Consider the following 19,010-nt stretch of genomic DNA (forward strand, 5'->3'; position numbering starts at 1 on the left):
CCCAGAGTTGACTTTATGCCTTCAGAGCCGGCTCCAGGTACCCAGAAGCCAGAATTCCCTCCTCGCCCCTGAACCTGAATCCAAGGTCCATGTGTGCCTCTCCCCTTGATCCTGAGATATTACTCCTGGACCCAGGGAGTGGCCAAGAAATGACAGTTTTGTAGAAGGAAAAGTGGGAATAAAGTTTGGACGTGTGGACTGGAGTGCCCAGGGAGTGTGGAGTACCTCGCAGTGTGAGGCTGGACGTCTGAGGGAAGCAAAGGGGGAAGACTGCTCTGCGTGGGGACCAGTCTCCATGTTCCAATGGGGAACTCTTACAAGTCTCAGAATTCTAAGTGCAAACGTGGTCTTCCAATTTTTTAAATTTCACAGATTGTTGGCTTGTTTTATAACTTTTTCATATTTAGACATTTGATATGTGGGCCTCCACGTGTAGCCTTTTTGTGAGGCCCACAAATGTTATGATTGGTTCTGTTTCCCCATTTAATACAGAAGCAAGTTTAATCAGCTTGTCCTGGTTTTTAAGGCCTTTTATTATTGACTTCTCTCTAATCTTACCTCCCACTGCTCTTCTGCAGGAATCTTCCATCCACCAAACTGACCTACCCATAGCCAGATTCCACCCACGTCCTTTTCTCTGTGCTCAGGTTCACCCTATTTTTCTCTGAAAGGCCTCTGTTTCTGCCTACATTTGTATCGGCCTAGGTACTATTTCAAGACCCAATTGCATAGTCATGCCTCCTCCCTCTGGACTCTTCTAATAATTTTTGTCTGAGCCACTTATTGGCACTCAAAGTGTGCAACTGTGTGTAGTCATTTTCCTTATTACACACAAGGTGTGGCTATAAGATAAGGAGACATCAATATGCAATAGTTTTCAAACCAGGAAAGGAGACCAAAAAAAAAAATGTCAGAAGAGTAGCTAGAGAATCAGGAGAATGTGGTTAGGCAAGTACCAAAGGAGATGGTCAGCATTGTCCAAAGCCAGAGACGTCAATGGGAAAGATGTCCCCAAATAGACCATTTGTCCATTAGGAAAAAGGTCTTTTGTGACCATTGAAAGTACAGCAGATTGTGTGGGTGAAAACAACATTGTAGTGGGAAAAATAGAGATGCGAAAGTAGAAACAGCAAATACACTTTAATGTTTTCAAAGAAGTACGATTCTGAGAAGAAAGGAGATAGAGTAGTTTGAGAGGGTGGAAGAGGTTGGGTGTTTCGTTTTTCTTTTTTTTCCCAAAAGATGGGGAGATTGAGTTTTGTGGGGGGGGGGAGAGCTAGCTTAGAGGGGGAAATTGCTAATGGAGAAAGAGAAGATAGTTAATTAAATGAAATTTGGGAATGGCTGGGATCCAGTGCACAGGTGCAGGGTTAACCTTGGGGAGAAAGGGCGCTTCTTGCTGCTGTAGGTAAGGGGATGATGAATGAAGGCTACAGCACAGCATAGGCATAATAATGAAGATACTGGATTTAACAGTGAAGAGAGTGGCTGGCATTGTAGAGGAAAGGCTAGGAGAGCCTGAATTTTCCAAGGGAGGTCCAGATTTCATATATTTAAATATCTCATTCTTCATTCATTCCTTTCACATTTATTCAATGTCCTGCGTGTGCCAAATCACTGGGGTCTACAGAGATACGAACTTTTCATGTAATTTTGAAATTTGCCATATTGGTGACTCAACTGAGATTTACTTTTTACTTTTATAGAAGGCGTTAAGTAGAAATAAATGCACGAGTCAGAAGAGAGTCTTTTGTCAGACCAGATGTCTCGAGTTGGGATTTGGGAAACACGGGCATCTCAACAATGGCACCTTGTTCGAAGTGGAGAGGGAGGAACGGCGGAGATGGGGGAAAGGTAGTTTAGACCTGGATAATCGAGGAGGGTGAGCCTTCAACCAAGAAGACGCAACGTGCTACGCACTTCAGGCCAGGCTGTAACCGAGGGTAACAGCCCACCTGCCTACACAGGTGTGAAGACCGGCTTCTTCCCTAAACCAGGTGTATCTGCGGAGGCTGAGCAGGTCCAGACACAAGGCAAACCTCGCTATCCAAACTACCTTGCCGCGAAAGTCCACTGCCTCTCACTACGGAAGGTCACTGCTACCTACCTTTGCCCCCTGTTTATTGATGAGGCGCGGGGGAGGGAACGAAGCGGTGGGGGCGGGGACCGAATCACCTTTCCTATTTTACAATTGGTCGTAATTGGATGGGAGTCCCGCCTCCTGCGCCGCCGCCAACAGGCTCTCGGGGCTGTCACTCGAGCCGCCGCTCCCGCCCCTCGCCGTGGCCCCGCCCTCGCCGTGGCTGGGATCTCGCGGGAAGAGCGGTGGGCACGGCTGTGGCTGAGTCTCCTGGCTGCTCGCGGAGCGGGAGGGCTGTCCTCACACGAGCGCTTCCTCGCGGAGAGATTGGAGCTGCGGCAGCCGCAGGCCTGGCCCGCCCCCCATCTGCCGCCTCCTTCTCTTCCTCAGGGCTCCCCAGTCCGCTCACCCGCAGACGCTGCCCAGGTAAGGGAGCCCGGAGCGCGTCTCCGCCGGGGAGCGGTCGGGGAGCGGGGACCGCGAGCAGCCGGGGCAGGCGGGCTCCCGACGGGGGCGGCTCCGGGGGCGGCTCCCCGGGCAGCGCGGCGCTGCCTGGTGGGCTCAAGGCTTGGCGGGGTTCAGGAGCGCGGGGAGCGAGGAGGCGGTGTGGTGGGGTCGGTGCAGGCGCCCAAGGGCGGGGTAGTGGGTTCCTGGGCTCCCTGGGGTGAGGGAGCGGTTTGGGGGGCCCCTCGGGCTTGGGGTGGGGGGTGGGGGTGCCGGTCTTCGGGATCGAGGGCGATGTATCAGAGTCCTGGGGTTCCTGGAGGTGCGGTGGCGGGGTTCCGGGACCAGGGGTCCCTTATCGGGGTGCCGTGCTCTTCAGGGGCACAAGATCCAGCTTAGCAAGATCCCAGGGCTCTGAAGGGGCAGATCGTTGGGGTCTGGGGAGATCTTCTGAGCGGCAGCGGGCGTCTGTTTCGCATTCCTGGGATGAAGAAGCGGTATATTGGGGTTCCGGGGAGAGGGTCTGTGTGTCGGCGTCCTCGGGCTAGAGGGCGACGTGTCTGCGTCCTACCGGGGCCGGGCCGCCTGGGTGGGCTGCTGGGCGCAGGGTGTACGGCGGAGACCGGTGTCTTTACCGGGGTTTTTGCTTTGCCCAGCGGGGGGCGGTAACTTGGCGTGGTCTCCAGTCTTTCCGGGGGCCCCAGGGCGAGTTAGAGGGTCCCCGGGTGATCTTGAATGGAGGGCGCGGCTCAGCAGGCGCTGGGTCGGTTCCGAGCGGGAGAGGGCTTTGGTGGCCCGGTGGACGGTCTGTGGCCGGGCAGCATCTCGGAACAGGTCTCTTTCCCTCTAGATGAGTTGTACTCAGTCCTAGTTGGAAGGTTGATCTGTGTTGTTGCCCAGTTGGAGAAATAGTGGGTTGGTGCTGCAGTTTTCTTTTCTGCGCCCCAGGATTCCCGTGGGGGCGTGCTGGTCTCGCCGCTCTGGGAGCAAGAGTGGCAGCACCTTCCGTGGGTACGTAGACTGTAGGTTCTTTAGGAGGCGAGCGTCCTCAGGTTGATCGTGGAAGCCGCTGAGGATGGGGAAGACTGTGTGGGTTTGACTTCCCTCCCCTCGGTAGCCTGCTTTGCTGATACTGCACTGTTAGATCTTTCTAAAGCCTTCCTGAATGTTAGGCAGAGTCAAATGATGCTGGGGAGTATGTTCTGGCTTCTCTCTGTCCTTTGAAAGGTATTTGTGGAGAGGGATAACTTCAAGTTTAGCCTCCAAGTAACATACTGGAATTTGAAGTCGTGAAGCAAGGACTCGGCAGCAGTGTCATTTGAGACCTGTAAGGATGACTAACAGCTCTTTGAGAGAATCTTGCAACAGTTTTATTGTAAAGGTACAGTTAGTATTGCAATTATGCAGAGTTCTTGGTAACTAGCCCAGACTTACGTGGAATTCAAATAAGAAGACCTGTGTATATGTGAATGTGCTTTCAAAAGAAATCTGTAAATCAAAAGTGTGCATTTGCCTGACGGTTCTTCTGGTTAGATAACTACTTTATCATAGAGGCCTGTAAATGAAGTCTGATGTGGCAGGCAGTGGAGCCTGTACTCGTAGTAAGTCTGTAATTTTAAGTAAACAGACAAATTTGAGTGTGCCAAAGCAAAGAATTTTGTCTGCCTTAGTCTATTTCTTTTTATCTTAGAACCAGAAAGATTAGGGATAATGAACTTAATCCTTGAATCTTGCAATCATTTAAAAAAGCAACGGAATCCTACATAGTATTAGTTAACTCTTTGGAGAGCTTAAGTTGTTTTGTTGTTGTTGTTATAATTCAACCCAAAATACCTGATTTAATAGCTATCAAAACTGATCAGTTGAGCAGATATTTGTTTGGAACTACAGCCAAAAACAAACAAACAGAATGACAAATGATAAATTAAGCAGATTTCAATAACTTTTAAAGCAGCTTTTCTAATTTCTAAATAAACATACAGATCAGTCAACAAGTACTGGATTATCTGCGAGGTGTCAAGCACTGGAGGTACATTCCAGCTCTCATGTAACCTACATGGAAAAAGAAAAAGACAAGAAATTAAATAAATACATGAAATAATTGAGATGCTGGTAAGGAAGGAATAAACACCATACTTGGGGTTTAGCTCACTTTTTTTTAATAACCCCTGAATGATAATGTAATTGATGTCTCCTGTGATAACCAGAAACCAAGAAAGATAATGATCTACCTTCTGAATTATTAAAGACTAAATTATCAGTAGAATTTGAGTGTTAAATGTATATTTGCTTTTTGAAGATTAGCACCTTTTGTTATATAAGCATAACAAGTCTGTAAGAACACACATCAAACTTGCCAGTGCTGGGGAATTCTTCAGGAGACAATTGCGGAGGCATGGAAGACAGCTACTAACTTTATGCTTTTATATTACTGGAATCTATTACAATGAGCAGACATTACTTAAGTGTAAATTTAGAGAAATCTAAAAATTAAAACATCTTGGTGGCTGTGAAATTTATCAGGCCTTTTGTCAGTGTTGTCACTTCTACTTGTGTTACTAGTGAAGGAAAAAATATATTTCAAGGATCTAAAAATTATAGGAGTGGGAGGGAGCACAACAAAATAAGAAAAAGACTGAGACCTAAGTAAAATGTTAAAACATGTTAAAGATGTTGGAGATTTAATTATATAAAGATAAATTAATCTGAAGCCTTGCTTCTTTCAAATTTAATTGTTTCCTGAGTTCGAGAAAGTAAATTTGTAGACTCCCTACAGAAAAATAGGGTGTGTTTTTATGGCAGAGGAGGAGGTGTTCTTATTGTGTCACAGACGTCACAAAAAGATTTCTTTTTGTCAAACACATGCACATCTGTTAGGTATGCTTTTCTTGTGAGGCATATGAAACATAAAAACAGTTAACTATTACACTTCTGAAAATGACAATATCACAGTGCCTTTCAGATTATCATTCAAAATTCTGGAATCATAAATATGATATTCTAAAGCAGTTTCTAGAAAGAAACTCATAAGATATGAATTCCGGTCTTCACTGTGCAAATAACCACATATGACCTTAGGTAATTCCTTAGTCTCTCAGGGCCTGTTTCCGTATACATAAAATGAAGGCAAAAGAGGTCCCTGTCAATAATAATGAACTTCCAATTCCAAGGATTCTATTGCATTGGTTTTTAAGTTGCAGATCTACAGTATTACATGTACAAAAAGGGATAGATGTCATAAGAGTAGCTAGTTCTCAGGATACAACTAGTTTCATATAATTTTTCTATATCATAACTAAATTTAGAAGCCTCTTCATTTTTAAAATGTATAGGAAGTTCTTAATTCCAGAATATACATTCATGAAGACAAATGATTTCCTTGTGATAATTTAGCTTTATCTGTTAAAACATTGTTATTTTTATTTCTGATCCCTGGTTCTATAGTAGAATATCTGTATGACAATGTAATGCCCTTAGTTAACTCTGGTTGTAGAATGAGCTCTCTAGTGCTTGAGCCCCTTTAATCCATCCTTTATGCTACTGCCAAGGTGATTTTTCTAAAATGCAAATCTGTTCAATGCTTCTTTCTTAAAACCCATACTTCTTTCTCACCTACAGCATTTAGTCTTAACTATTTTTCGTTACAAGGCCCTTTATCTTCTGGCTTATCTCTTGCCTTTCTTCCACCATTAACCTCAAGCGTTCACTGAAAGAGACATACCAGATTAAGACACAGAACATTTTTAGGACCTTAGGAGCTTTTCTCATGCTGTCTCCTAGTCATTACTTTCCCGTTCTGACCTCCATCACAATAGATTAGTTTTGTTTATTTCTGAACCTCATATAAATGAAATCAAAAATTTTTTTTAATATCTGGTTTCCTTTGTTCAACATTAGGTCTGTGAGATTCATCCATGTTTTTAGAGGTAGCAGTAGTTCATTCTTTTTCATCATCGTGTAGTATTCCATTTTATGAGTATATATTTTTCTGTTCTACTGTTGATAGACATTTGGGCCATTTCCAGGTTTTAGCTCTTAGGAACAAGCTACTATGAACAATTTTGTACTTGTCTTTTGGTGGGCATACGGAGTCATTTTTTGGCTAACTATCTAGGAATTGGCCTCGCCTCTCGATAGACAGATAGATACACAGATAATTGTTTTTTTGTTGTTGTTTGTTTGTTTGTAAAACAGGATAGTTTATTAAAAGTAAAGAGTCGCAGCTCTGGGAACTAGAGGGGGTCCCGACCAGGTTGCTCCGATAATTCTTAATCCCATGTGGTTCTTAGTACATGCTAGATGATTATTAAATGACTAAAGATAAATTGCTAACTAATCATGGGCTGTGAGAGTATCTCAAATTTACTAATAATATTGGAGAACAGTTTCTGGTTCACGCTTTTTTTCTTATATCTGACATAAAACATGCAGTACTTAACTTTATCCAGTTCCTATACATTTCTCTTTCCTCTTGCTTTGCCTTTTTTTAAAGACCATATTCTTTGTTACTTGCTTTCCCTTCTCCAGAGATGGGAGAATTATATGCAGAAAAGAGAAAATTCAAATTAATTAATTTCAAGATACGAATTTCAGACCTGGTTGGCTATTTTCCTATATTTTTTCAACAGTAAAAGGAATTTCTTTCCAACAGTTTGGTTTTACCGTACATCATATATTTCCTACCAGTCTATACAATTCGAAATCAATGGGTAGAAAAACTGAATCTGTTTTTGATTCCTTTCATGTGTAACTAACTCATGTTTGGGGATATGTCAAAAAAAGACTTTCTTTGATGACCTTAAGGCATTGTAGAAGTGGCTTTAGTGAAGAATGCAAATGAGAGCTCCTACTATAATATTAATAAAAGATATCTTGAGAATATTTTTCTCATTCAGAAAAGTTTTCAGTTCCCTTTTGAAGTGACTTCTAAGCTAAGACTTGAAAGATGAGTAGGAAGCAAGGTGGATGGGAAACCCCGTAGGGAATGGGGAGGGTAAAAGCACCATAGGTAGGGAACTGAATTTGCAGAGAGAGAGAGAGCAGGGCAGATTTGGGAATCCCAGCAATTCAGGAGGGCTAGAGCCATGGATTTCAAACTATGTGCATATGAATCTCCTGGTAGGAGTAGGGCTCATGAATTTTGAGTTCTAACATGTTTACAGGTTATGGAGATGTTGCTGATTCAAAGATCACATTTTGCAAACCACCTGGCTAGCACATAGGAAGCAAATGAGAAGGAAGGAATAGGGAGTAAAGCAGGACCATATCATGAAGGAGTTTATAATCCATGTAAGGAATTTGGATTTAAAGCAGTGGTAATCCAGTAAAGGGGGCTAAGCATAATAGTGACTTTGTGAGATTTGTGATTTCTAAGTGGGCAGTTAGTGGTGGAAATAATTTTGGGGGCTAAACTCCATCTACATTTGAAACTACAGATTAGTTCATGTCTGAGAAATGACAATTGGTCCGTTCATTAATAAGTATTGTTTCTCCCACTAGCAGACTCAGTCCATTTAAAGGAAAAGTTTGGTTATATTTATTAATTTAGATGTTATATGTTTAATCAGTTCCTTCCAAGAATATTATTTTATCCTAATAAGTATTATAATTTAATTCATAATTACGTTATTAATCCTGCTTGATGGAGTTTAAATTTTGTCCATATTTACCATATGATAGTCTTCTTATAGAAAAAGATTTTTTTATTGCACTGATTTAAAAATAAGCTAGGTGATAGTGTTTATTATATGGTAGGAATGATCTTAATGATACATAGTATATGCACTAGTTTGTCATTGACTTCTATAAATGTTATTAATTAGAAGGTTTAAATTTAATTTATTTCAGCTGTTTAAATACCACATCAGTTTTGCAACATTATAAACTTAAGAACAAATGTTTGTGTATGGTCAGGGTTATATATATATGTTTATTTTATTATGTATATGTATGCATATATAAAAAATAAAATATTTTCCCCTAATTTTATAAGTTCTAGGAACTCATTTTAAAAAACTTGGAGAAACACAAAAGACAGAAATCTAATGCTTCAACCCAAATATAAGCATCACTAACATTATAATATATGTCCTCCCATGAATATATTTATTCATTTGTATACTGTTTATCCCCCCAGCAAGCACTAAATAATAAAGATTTTCCTACTTTGTTAAAATTGGTTTCAAACTTAATTTTTACTAGCAGCATAATATTGTATTAAGTGGATGTATAATGATTTAACCATTCCCAATTATTGAACATTTTATTCCTTGGCTGATAATGTTGATGAAAATCTTTGTGCATAAATCTTCCTCCGTACTTGGATTATTTTCCTAGGATAGGAATAAAAATGTTCAGTCAAAAGGAAAGAACTTAAAAAAATTATAGCTATTGACACATTGCTTTCTAGAAAGGTTATGCCAATTTATATGCCAATATTCAATATTAGTTTTAAAAAGCTTTTCTAATTTGGTAAGCAAAAATGATCTCACTTTAATTTGTATTTCCTTGATTATAAGTGAAGTTGAGCATTGTGAATTGTTTTTAAAACATTTTTTAAGATTATTGAAAGATAGTGCCTCATGATTTTCAAGATGAAATATTTTAACTAGAATTAATGTTTATTATTGTAGTTTTTCCTTTTAATCGATAAATTAATTTTTTGAATAGTTATTACAAAAACATACAAAAGTCAAAGATCCAAAAAAGTCAAAGTTGCCCCAGAGGCAATCACTGTTATCATTTTCTTTTGTGTATTTCCAGAGGTATTGTAGATCGTTTGTGTGTATGTATATGTCAAAACATTAGACGAATTATGGAGCACATTCATTAAAATACTGTCTAGTTCAGATGTGGTATTGTGTATACTAAATTGTGTAGTAAAAATTAGAAAGGGTCTAAAAATGATTAGTATCTGGCTACTGGCCCGGAAGGAAGAAAAGCAGGGTCTGGCAATATTCGGCAGTAATTTTCTATAAGACAAGTGGCCTTAGCTCTTTTTATTATTGGATCGATTCTTTGACAATAGCACTTCTGTTTATAGTGCCGATTCTATAGTACTCTTCCAAAAAAGAAAGCCAAGTTTTTGAAAATTAGTCATTTGATACCTGAAAGAAATTCTTTATAGTACAAAAGCTATTTGGAGGTATTTAAGAGAACATTTAGGGGAAAGATACTTTATTCTTAGGTATTTTGGGATTTCTTTGCCCGATGGCTACAGTTTTAGCAGAATTTTCATGATTTTGCTGCTTCACAGTAAAAGTTTAAGCTTGAATCATTGCAAATAAAATTCATCCTTTTCCCAAGCTCTTTTTACCTAATTCAAAAACCAGTCAGCCAGTGGTCCACCTACAGATGTCAGGGGCCTGGTCTCTGGGACCTGTGAATATGTTTTGTTATGTGGCAAAGAAGAATTAAGGTTGCTAATAAAATTATAGTTGCCAATAGTTCAACTGACTTTAAAATAGGGAGATTATCCTGGATTATCAAGGTGGGCCCCATGTAATATAGGGGGTCCTTAAATGGGGAAGAGGGAGACAGAAAAGGAGAGTCAGCAGAGCTGCAATGATAGAAAATGAGTGAGAGAAACTTTATGTTGCTGCCTTTGAAGACGGAGGAAGGGGCCACAAACAAAGGAATGTGAGCAGCCTCTAGAAGCTGGAAAAGACCAGGAAATAGTCTCCCTTGGGCCCTGCCGACACCTTGATCTTAGCCCAGTGGGACACATGTTGGACTTCTGATCTACAGACCTGCACCTTAATAAATTCGTGTTGTTTAAAAAAATATGCCATGATATAAATGTATTTTTAAAATTTTTTCATGCTAATAGTATAGTAGTAATTTGTCTCATACATCAAAGACCTTTATGAGCTTGGCTTGAATGCCACTGCTAAATAAGTGGCTTGAGCAATAAGTGTCAGAGGTCTTAATGGGATTCTACAGCGCTTTAACACTTCAGGGAAAAGGTATTTGCCTTTGGGATAGATTCTGTTAAGGCCTTTGTTTCCAAAAATAAAAATTTGGGATGACTGTTGTTTACTGAATACTGCCTCTCTGTGTGGCCCAGGATAATAAGTAGGGGTATTATTATAAGGGTACCTATTTGCTGGGGTTCATGTCTCCTATTCCAGATTAATTATAGGGCGGAAAAGACTGCTAAAGAATTAGCACTTAGTAGTGGTGGTAATATTTGAGGAGTTTTAAGAAAAAATTTATCAGAGGTGGGAAAAGATAATCTGGATCTGTTAAAAATGCTTACTTTTGAAATAGATATATCTTTATAGGAGAATTGCTAAGATAGTACAGAGAACTCCCATGTACCTTTCACTCAGCTTCCCCTAATGTTAACATCTTGAATAACCATGGTACATTTATGAACACTAAGAAATTCATCCTAATTTTTAAAAGGAGAAGACAGCAAATCTTGTTTTTGAACACTTACTATGTGTAAAAGAGTGTTTCCGCTGCTGAAGTATGTACAATGTTGGAAGGCAGGTCCAGGTTGCAAGTAACAATAATCAACTGATGACCTTGGTGTCATTCCTGAACAAATGCTTAGGTTATTGAGCACACGTTCTGTTGGTACTTAAAACAGTGATCACTAGGAGCCAGCATGGGTTCACAGAGAACAATTCATGCCACACTAACCTCACTCTCCTTCTAGGGGAAGTCAACTGGTAGGTACATTAGGAGGTATTCTGGCCATAGTTTATCTAGAATTATAGCTACATTTATTAGATTTTTAATTTTGTGCTAGACATTGGGTTACGTGCTTTACATAGATTGCCTCATTTAATACTGTTTTACAAATAAGGAAAGGGACCCCAAGGTTCTACAGTTGTATTTTGACAGCCTTTTATGATATCTTTATAGACCATAAAATGTAGTCTGAATCATTACACAGGTAGGTGGTTTTGTAATTGATTAATCAGCTGATGGTAAAAATAGACTGCAGTTTATTCTTAGTGGTATGCCTCAAGGTACTATCTTCCCCCATGTCCTATGTAAGGTATTTATTGGTTAGTGTCAAAATTATGAGGGGGGTGCTAGTCCTGTGGCAGAATCATGACCCTCCCCTCCCCCTGCCTGCCCCTTTATTTTTTAATAATTAGAACAAAAGACTAGAACAAAAATGTTTGTTACAATAATTTTATATTTGGTGTGTATGTAGTTTAAAGAACAAACAAAACACTATAAACGCATATTTTTAAAAAATATGCACAAATAACAGAGTTGGAGACTTGGAGGGCTAACAGCAGTCGGTGGGTTTTTCTTTTGTTTCGTTTTTTAAGCAGGTGTGTTCCTGGGTATATCTTATTGTCTGAAGTTGGAGAGTCAGTGGTTTATTATAACTGCCCAAAGGTTAACACCCACTAAAAACGTTATTTTAAAGCGTGTTGTCCAAAACATAGTTGATTATTTTTTTGTATCTGCGTTTAGCTTAGTGTTCTCAGTTCTATTTGTCACATTTTAAGGAGGGCATCAATAAACAGTGTATTCAGAGGAGAATAATCAGTATGAAGCAGTGTCTTGAAACAGTTACTTGCAAAATTGAAATATTTAAGATTTTTCAGCCTGGCAAAAAAAGAACACTTTAGTGGGGTATTTGATAGTGCTTTTAAAATTGGGTACTTGAATGATCTTTAAAATTCTTCCCGTCTCAGATCTGTGGTTCCGTGAACACACGAAGGAATGACATATGGAAGAGGGATTAAAACATCTTTTGCATCCCCATAGGATAGAAATAGGAACAATGAATGAAAAAGGAAGGCAAATATTGGTATATAATAATGTTTTTAACAACTGAAATGAAAATAGAGTGAACATTCTGTCGTTGAGGCATTAAAGCATAGACTGAGTAGAGTTTAATCAGGCTATCCTCTAAGGAATTTACCAACTCCAACCTTTTTTCTTCATTGGTTAGAATTCCCCATAGCAAAACTTTCTCTTAGGTACATCACTTATTCTCACCACCTGGTGGTTTCATATAGTATCAACTGTTAGTAATAAAATAATAATAATAATAACATAATACAAATTTAAGCAATAGCAGAGCATTTTTCACGCGTCAGATTGACAACAATTAAAAAGTTCAGTAATACACAATAATGGTAAGGGTATGTGGAATCACTTACTCTCATGCACCAGAGGCAGGAATGTAAATTTGTGCAGTTTTTTGGAGAACAAGTTGGCTTAACTTATTCAAATGATGAATGCTCATACTTTTTGACTCAGTAATTTCAAAGACTTTACCTTTGTTAATTATCAGTGGTATTAATTACATTGCCCAAAGCCCAAATTAGTCGTAATGTGGGTCTGGTTAAATAAATAATGATACAACCACACAGTGGGGTGTCACATAGACACAAAATGAAAGAAAAAGAAGCACTTTTGCCTGAGCTCATCTCTAAGACATTGTGTGTGAAAAAATAAGTTGCAGGACAATGTTTATGGTCGGTTGACATTAAAAAGGTAAATTGTTATATTTGAGTGTAAACACACATACATATGCACACATTAATAAACACATTCATGCTTCTATGTGCATAGACTTTCCTGGAAAGACACACAAGACGGAGCAGTAGTTGCTTCTCGATAGGAGCTGGGATATTAGGAGTCTGAGGTCTCAATAAGACTTTGGTTTGCTTTGGTTGTGTACATTTTTTTTTCCTATGTAATTTTTTTTTTTATTAAATTTATTGGGATGACAATTGTTAGTAAATTTACATAGATTTCAGGTGTACAATTCTGTATTACATCGTCTATAAATCCCATTGTGTGTTCACCACCCAGAGTCAGTTCTCCTTCCATCACCATATATTTGATCCCCCTTACCCTCATCACCCACCCCCCACCCCCTTACCCTCTGGTAACCACTAAATTATTGTCTGTATCTATGAGTTTTTCTTTCTCATTTGTTTGTCTTGTTCTTTTTGGTTTATATACCACATATCAGTGAAATCATAGGGTTCTCTGCTTTATCTGTCTGACTTATTTCACTTAGCATTATTCTCTCAAGATCCATCCATGTTGTCGGTTGTGTACATTTTTATACTGCTTGAATTTTTCTTTTTTGTCAAGAGTGTATTGTAAAAAAATTTCTTGGTTTTGAAGTAATTAGAGATTCACAGGAAGTTCCAAAATTAGTACAGAGAGGCTGCATGTACCCTTCATCCAATTCCCCCCAGTGGTAACGTCTTACACGACTGTAGTACAATGTCAAAACCAGAAAATCGACATTGGGACAATCTACAGATCGTATTCAGATGTCACCAGTTGTACACGTACTCGTGTGTGTGTAATTCTTTGCAGTTTTATCGTGTGTGGAGTTGTGTAATCACCATCCCGGTTGAGATACAGAACTGTTCTGTCACCAACAAGTCACATCCTGGTAGATCCCTTGTAGTCCCGTCCTTGTAGGTCCTCGTGTCATAGTCACATCCATCCCCCTAACCTCTAGCAATCACTCATCTGTTCTCCGTCAATCACACAGTATGTAACCTTTGAGATTGGCTTTTCTTACTCAGCATTATTCCACGTTGCATGTATCAACACTTCATTTTTATTGATGGACATTTGGGCAGTTTCCAATTTTTAGCTATTATAAATACAGCAGCTATCAACATTTGTGTACAAGTTTTTGTGTGGATGTGAGTTTTCATTTATCTGAGGTAATTGTCTAGGAGTGTGAATTGCTGGGTAATTTGGTTAAGTGTATTTAAGAAAGTGTAAAGTGTAAGAAACTGCCAAACCATTTTCCAAAATGGTGTACCATTTTACATTCCCATCAGCATTGTAAGAGAGGTCTAATTGCGCTGTGTTCTTTAGCATTTAGTGTTGTCACTATTTTTCATTTTAGGTGTGCTAATAGGTACGTAGTGATATCTCATCATGGTTTTAATTTGCATTTTTCTGATGACCAATGATGTATGAGGTGTGATCAAAAAATACAATGAATGTTCAAATAAAAAATCATTACAGTAAAAGACACATTACCATTAGTCCCCCTCAAAATCCTCCCCCTTGCTTTGACCACCCTCATCCCATTGTTCTTGCCACTTTCTGAAGCAGTTCTGGAAGTCCTCTTTCATGAGTGCCTTTAGTTGTGCTGTCGTGGCTGCCTCGGTGTCCTGAGTCTATTCAAAACATTTACCTTTTATGGTCATTTTGACTTTGGGGAAGAGCCAGAAGTCGCATGGTGCCAGAGCCAGTGAGTAAGGTGGATGAGGGCACACCGTAATGTTTTTATTTGACAGAAATTGTACCAGAAGCAATGTGTGATGCGGTGTGTTTTCATGATGGAGGATGAAACCGTTTGCCCATTTCTCAGGGCAGCACACTTTAAAACACACCTTGTCTTAACCGAAGCTCACACCCGACTGACTGTACCGAACAAGTTGAAACTTGTCGCACACTGTTACTGAGGTTCTGCGCGCCGCTTCCTGTGTTGAAGATCCCTGCCTTTCTGTTGGATGGCACTCGGCAGCAGCATTCACCTTATTTTGTGATCACACATCATACATATACTTGCCATCTGTGTATCCTCTTTGATGAAATGTCTCTTCATGTCTTCTGCTCATTTTTTAATTAATGTTTTGTATTATTTTTTACTGTTGAATTTGGAGAGTTTTGTACATACTTTAAATAGGAGTCCTTTGTCATATAAGTGGTTTGCAAATGCTTGTCTATTTCATCTAAGTTGTCAAATTTATTGGCATGAAGTTGATTATCATGTTTTCTTATTATCTATAGAATCTGTAGTGATGTCACTTCTTTCATTTGTAGTGTTGGTTATTTGTCTCTTTCTCTTTTTCTCAATCAGTCTGGCTAGAGGTTTGTCAATTGTATTGCTCTTCGCAAAGAATCAGCTTTCGGGTTCATTGATTTGTCTCTATTTCTATTTTCTGTTTTGTTGATTTCAGCTTTGATCTTTATTAATCCTTTTGCTTACCTTGGGTTTAATTTGCTCTTCTTTCTCTAGTTTCTAAAAGGTGGAAATTCAGGGCATTGATTTGAAAGCTTTGTTCTTTTCCAAATATGAGCATTTATTGCTATAAATTTCTCCTTAAGTACTGCTTTAGCAGAATCCTTCAAATTCTGATATGTTGTACTTTTCATTCAGTTAATAGTGCCTTCTAATTTGCTTCCCTTCTTATTTAACTCATTATTTAGAAATGTGTTCTTTAATTTCCAGATATTTGAAGATTTTCCTAAGACCTTTCTGTTATTGATTTCTAATTTAATTACATTGTGATCAGAGAATATATTTTGTATAACTTGAATAATTTTGAATTTATTTAGCCATGTTTTATTGCCGAGAATATGGTCTCTCTTCATAAGTGTTCTCTGTACTCTTGAGAAGTTTGTGTATTCTGCTGCTGTTAGGTAGAGTGTTTCAGAAACATCAGTCAGATCAAGTTGGTTGATAGTGTTGTCCAAATCTACATTAATCATGTATAATGATCACCACTAATTCCAGAATATTTCATCACCCCAAAAGGAAACCTTGTACCCTTTAAACAATCATTTCCCATTCCTCCTTTTCCTCCAGCCCCTGACAACCATTAATATACTTTGTGGATTTACCAATTCGGGGTATTTCATATAATGGAATCATGCAATATGTGCTCTTTTGTGTCTGGCTTCTTTCACTTAGCATATTGTTTTCAAGGTTCATCCATTTTGTAGCATGTATCACTACTTCATTCCTTTTCAATACTTTCTTGTATGGGTATAACACATTTTGTTTATCCATTCATTCACTGATGAACATTGGCTTGTTTCTACTTTATGGCGAGAGTGAACACTGCTACTGTGAACATGAGTGTAACATTTTTTGTTTAAATGTCTTTTTAATTGTTGGATGTATCTATCTAGGAATGAAATTGTTGTGTAACATGGAAATTACATAATTAACTTCTTGAGGAATTGCTATACTGTTTCCATGGTGGCTATAACATTTTACATTCCCACCAGCAATGTATGATGGTTCCATTTTCTCTACATCCTTGATGTTATTTTTTTTTTTTAATTATAGCCATCCTACTACATATGAAATGGCATTTCATTGTGGTTTTGATTTCCGTTTCTCTAATGACTAGTGATGCAGAGCATCTTTTTGTGTGCTTATTGGCCATTTGTGTATCTTTTTTGGAGAAATATCAAATCTTTTGCCTAATTTTTAATAGGGTTGTTTGTCTTTTTGTTGAGTTGTAAGACTTTTTTATATATTCTGTAAATAGGTCTTTGTCAGACATGATTTGCAAATTATTTTCTCCCATTCTGTAGGTTTTCTTTTTTACTTTTTTTTTTTTTATTTTTTTTTTATTTTTTTTTTATTTTTTTTTTTAATTTATTTATTGGGGTGACAATTGTTAATGAAATTACATAATTTCAGGTGTACAATTCCGTATTACATCATCAATAAATCCCATTGTGTGTTCACCACCCAGAGTCAGTTCTCCTTCCATCACCATATATTTGATCCCCCTTACCCTCATCTCCCTCCCCCCACCCCCCTTACCCTCTGGTAACCACTAAAATATGTCTGTGTCTATGAGTTCTTGTTTCTCATTTGTTTGTCTTGTTTTTGGTTTATATACCACATATCAGTGAAATCATAGGGTTCTCTGCTTTTTCTGTCTGACTTATTTCGCTTAGCATTATATTCTCAAGATCCATCCATGTTGTCAGAAATGTTCCTATATCATCTTTCCTTAACGCTGAATAGTATTCCATTGTGTATATATACCACAACTTCTTTATCCATTCATCTATCGAAGGACATTTTGGTTGTTTCCATGTCTTGGCCACCGTAAACAAAGCTGCAATGAACATTGGAGTACACGTGTCTCTATAGAGAAATGCTTTTATATTTTTGGGGTAGATACCCAGGAGAGCGATTGCTGGGTCATATGGTAATTCTATTCGTAATTTCTTGAGGAACCTCCACACTGCCTTCCATAGCGGCTGCACCAGTCTGCATTCCCACCAACAGTGTATGAGAGTTCCTTTTTCTCCACAGCCTCTCCAACACTTGTTGCTATTTGTCTTGTTGATGATAGCCATTCTGACTGGGGTGAGGTGATATCTCATTGTGGTTTTTATTTGCATTTCTCTGATGATTAGTGATGTTGAGCATTTTTTCATATGTCTATTTGCCATTTGTAAGTCCTCTTTAGAGAAATGCCTCTTTAGGTCCTCTGCCCATTTTTCAATTGGGTTGTTCGTTTTTTTGTTGTTGAGTTTCATGAGTTCCTTGTATATTTTGGATATTAGACCCTTATCGGAGGAACTATTTGCAAAAATCTTCTCCCATTCAGTCGGTAGCCTCTTTATTTTGTCGATGGTTTCTTTTGCTGTGCAGAAACTTTTAAGTTTCATATAGTCCCATTTGTTTATTTTATCTTTTACTTCCATTGCCTTTGGAGTCAAATTCATAAAATGCTCTTTGAACCCAAGGTCCATAAGTTTAGTACCTATGTTTTCTTCTATGCAGCTTATTGTGTCAGGTCTTATGCTTAAGTCTTTGATCCATTTTGAATTAATTTTGGTACATGGTGACAGATAACAGTCCAGTTTCATTTTTTTGCACGTGGCTATCCAATTCTCCCAGCACCATTTATTGAAGAGGCTGTCTTTTCTCCATTGTATGTTTTTAGCTTCTTTGTCAAAAATTATCTGTCCATATTTATGTGGTTTTATTTCTGGGTTCTCAATTCTATTCCATTGGTCTATGTGTCTGTTTTTCCGCCAATACCATGCTGTTTTGATTATTGTAGCCCTATAGTACAAGCTAAAGTCAGGCAGTGTGATACCTCCAGCACTGTTCTTTTTTCTTAAGATTGCTTTGGCTATTCGGGGTCTTTTGTGGTTCCAAACAAATCTGATGATACTTTCTTGATAGTATCTTCGGATTCACAAAATTTAATTTTGGTAAAGTTCAATTGATCTTTTTCTTTTGTGGCTCATGCTTTTGGTGTCATAATATAAGAAACCATTCCAAATCCAAGGTCATGCAGATTTCACTGTATGTTTTCTTCTTGTAGTTTTATGATTTTTAGCTGTTATAGTAGGTCTTTGCTCCGTTTTGAGTTAATTTCTGTATATGGTGTGATGTATGGGCCCAAATTACTCTTTTTCATGCGGATGTCCAGTTATCCCAGCACCATTGTTGAAAAGTCTGTTCTTTCCCTATTGATGGTCTTGTCAAAAATCAGTTCACCCTATATGAATGGGTTTATTTCTGGACTCTCAGTTCTCTTCCATTGATCTGTATGTCTGTCTGTATGTCAGTACTAACTACATGGTTACTGTAGCTTTTAGTACATTTTGAAATAGAGAAATGTGAGTCCTCCAACATTATTTTTTTCAAAATTATTTCGGATTTTGGAATCCCTTGCAATTCCATATGAATTTTAGGATCACCTTTTTTCATTCCTGCAAAAACAGTTGTTGAGATTTTGATAGGGATTGCATTGAGTCAGCG

General features: G+C 38.5%; 1 protein-coding gene across 4 annotated transcripts in view; it reads left to right on the plus strand.

The window, feature by feature from the left end:
• The first annotated feature begins 2,296 nt into the window (after positions 1-2,296).
• GLCE (glucuronic acid epimerase) overlaps positions 2,297-19,010 on the plus strand; it is a 94,455-nt gene continuing 77,741 nt past the window's right edge. For 3 of the 4 annotated variants that reach the window (XM_081050197.1, XM_081050198.1, XM_081050195.1), the window contains exon 1: positions 2,297-2,506. The gene's annotated coding sequence lies outside the window, so the exon portion shown is untranslated. The remainder of the gene's footprint in view (positions 2,507-19,010) is intronic. The other variant, XM_081050196.1, reaches the window with a different exon arrangement.

Source organism: Rhinolophus hipposideros, assembly GCF_964194185.1.
Source record: "Rhinolophus hipposideros genome assembly, chromosome: 5".
Lineage (NCBI taxonomy): Eukaryota > Metazoa > Chordata > Mammalia > Chiroptera > Rhinolophidae > Rhinolophus > Rhinolophus hipposideros.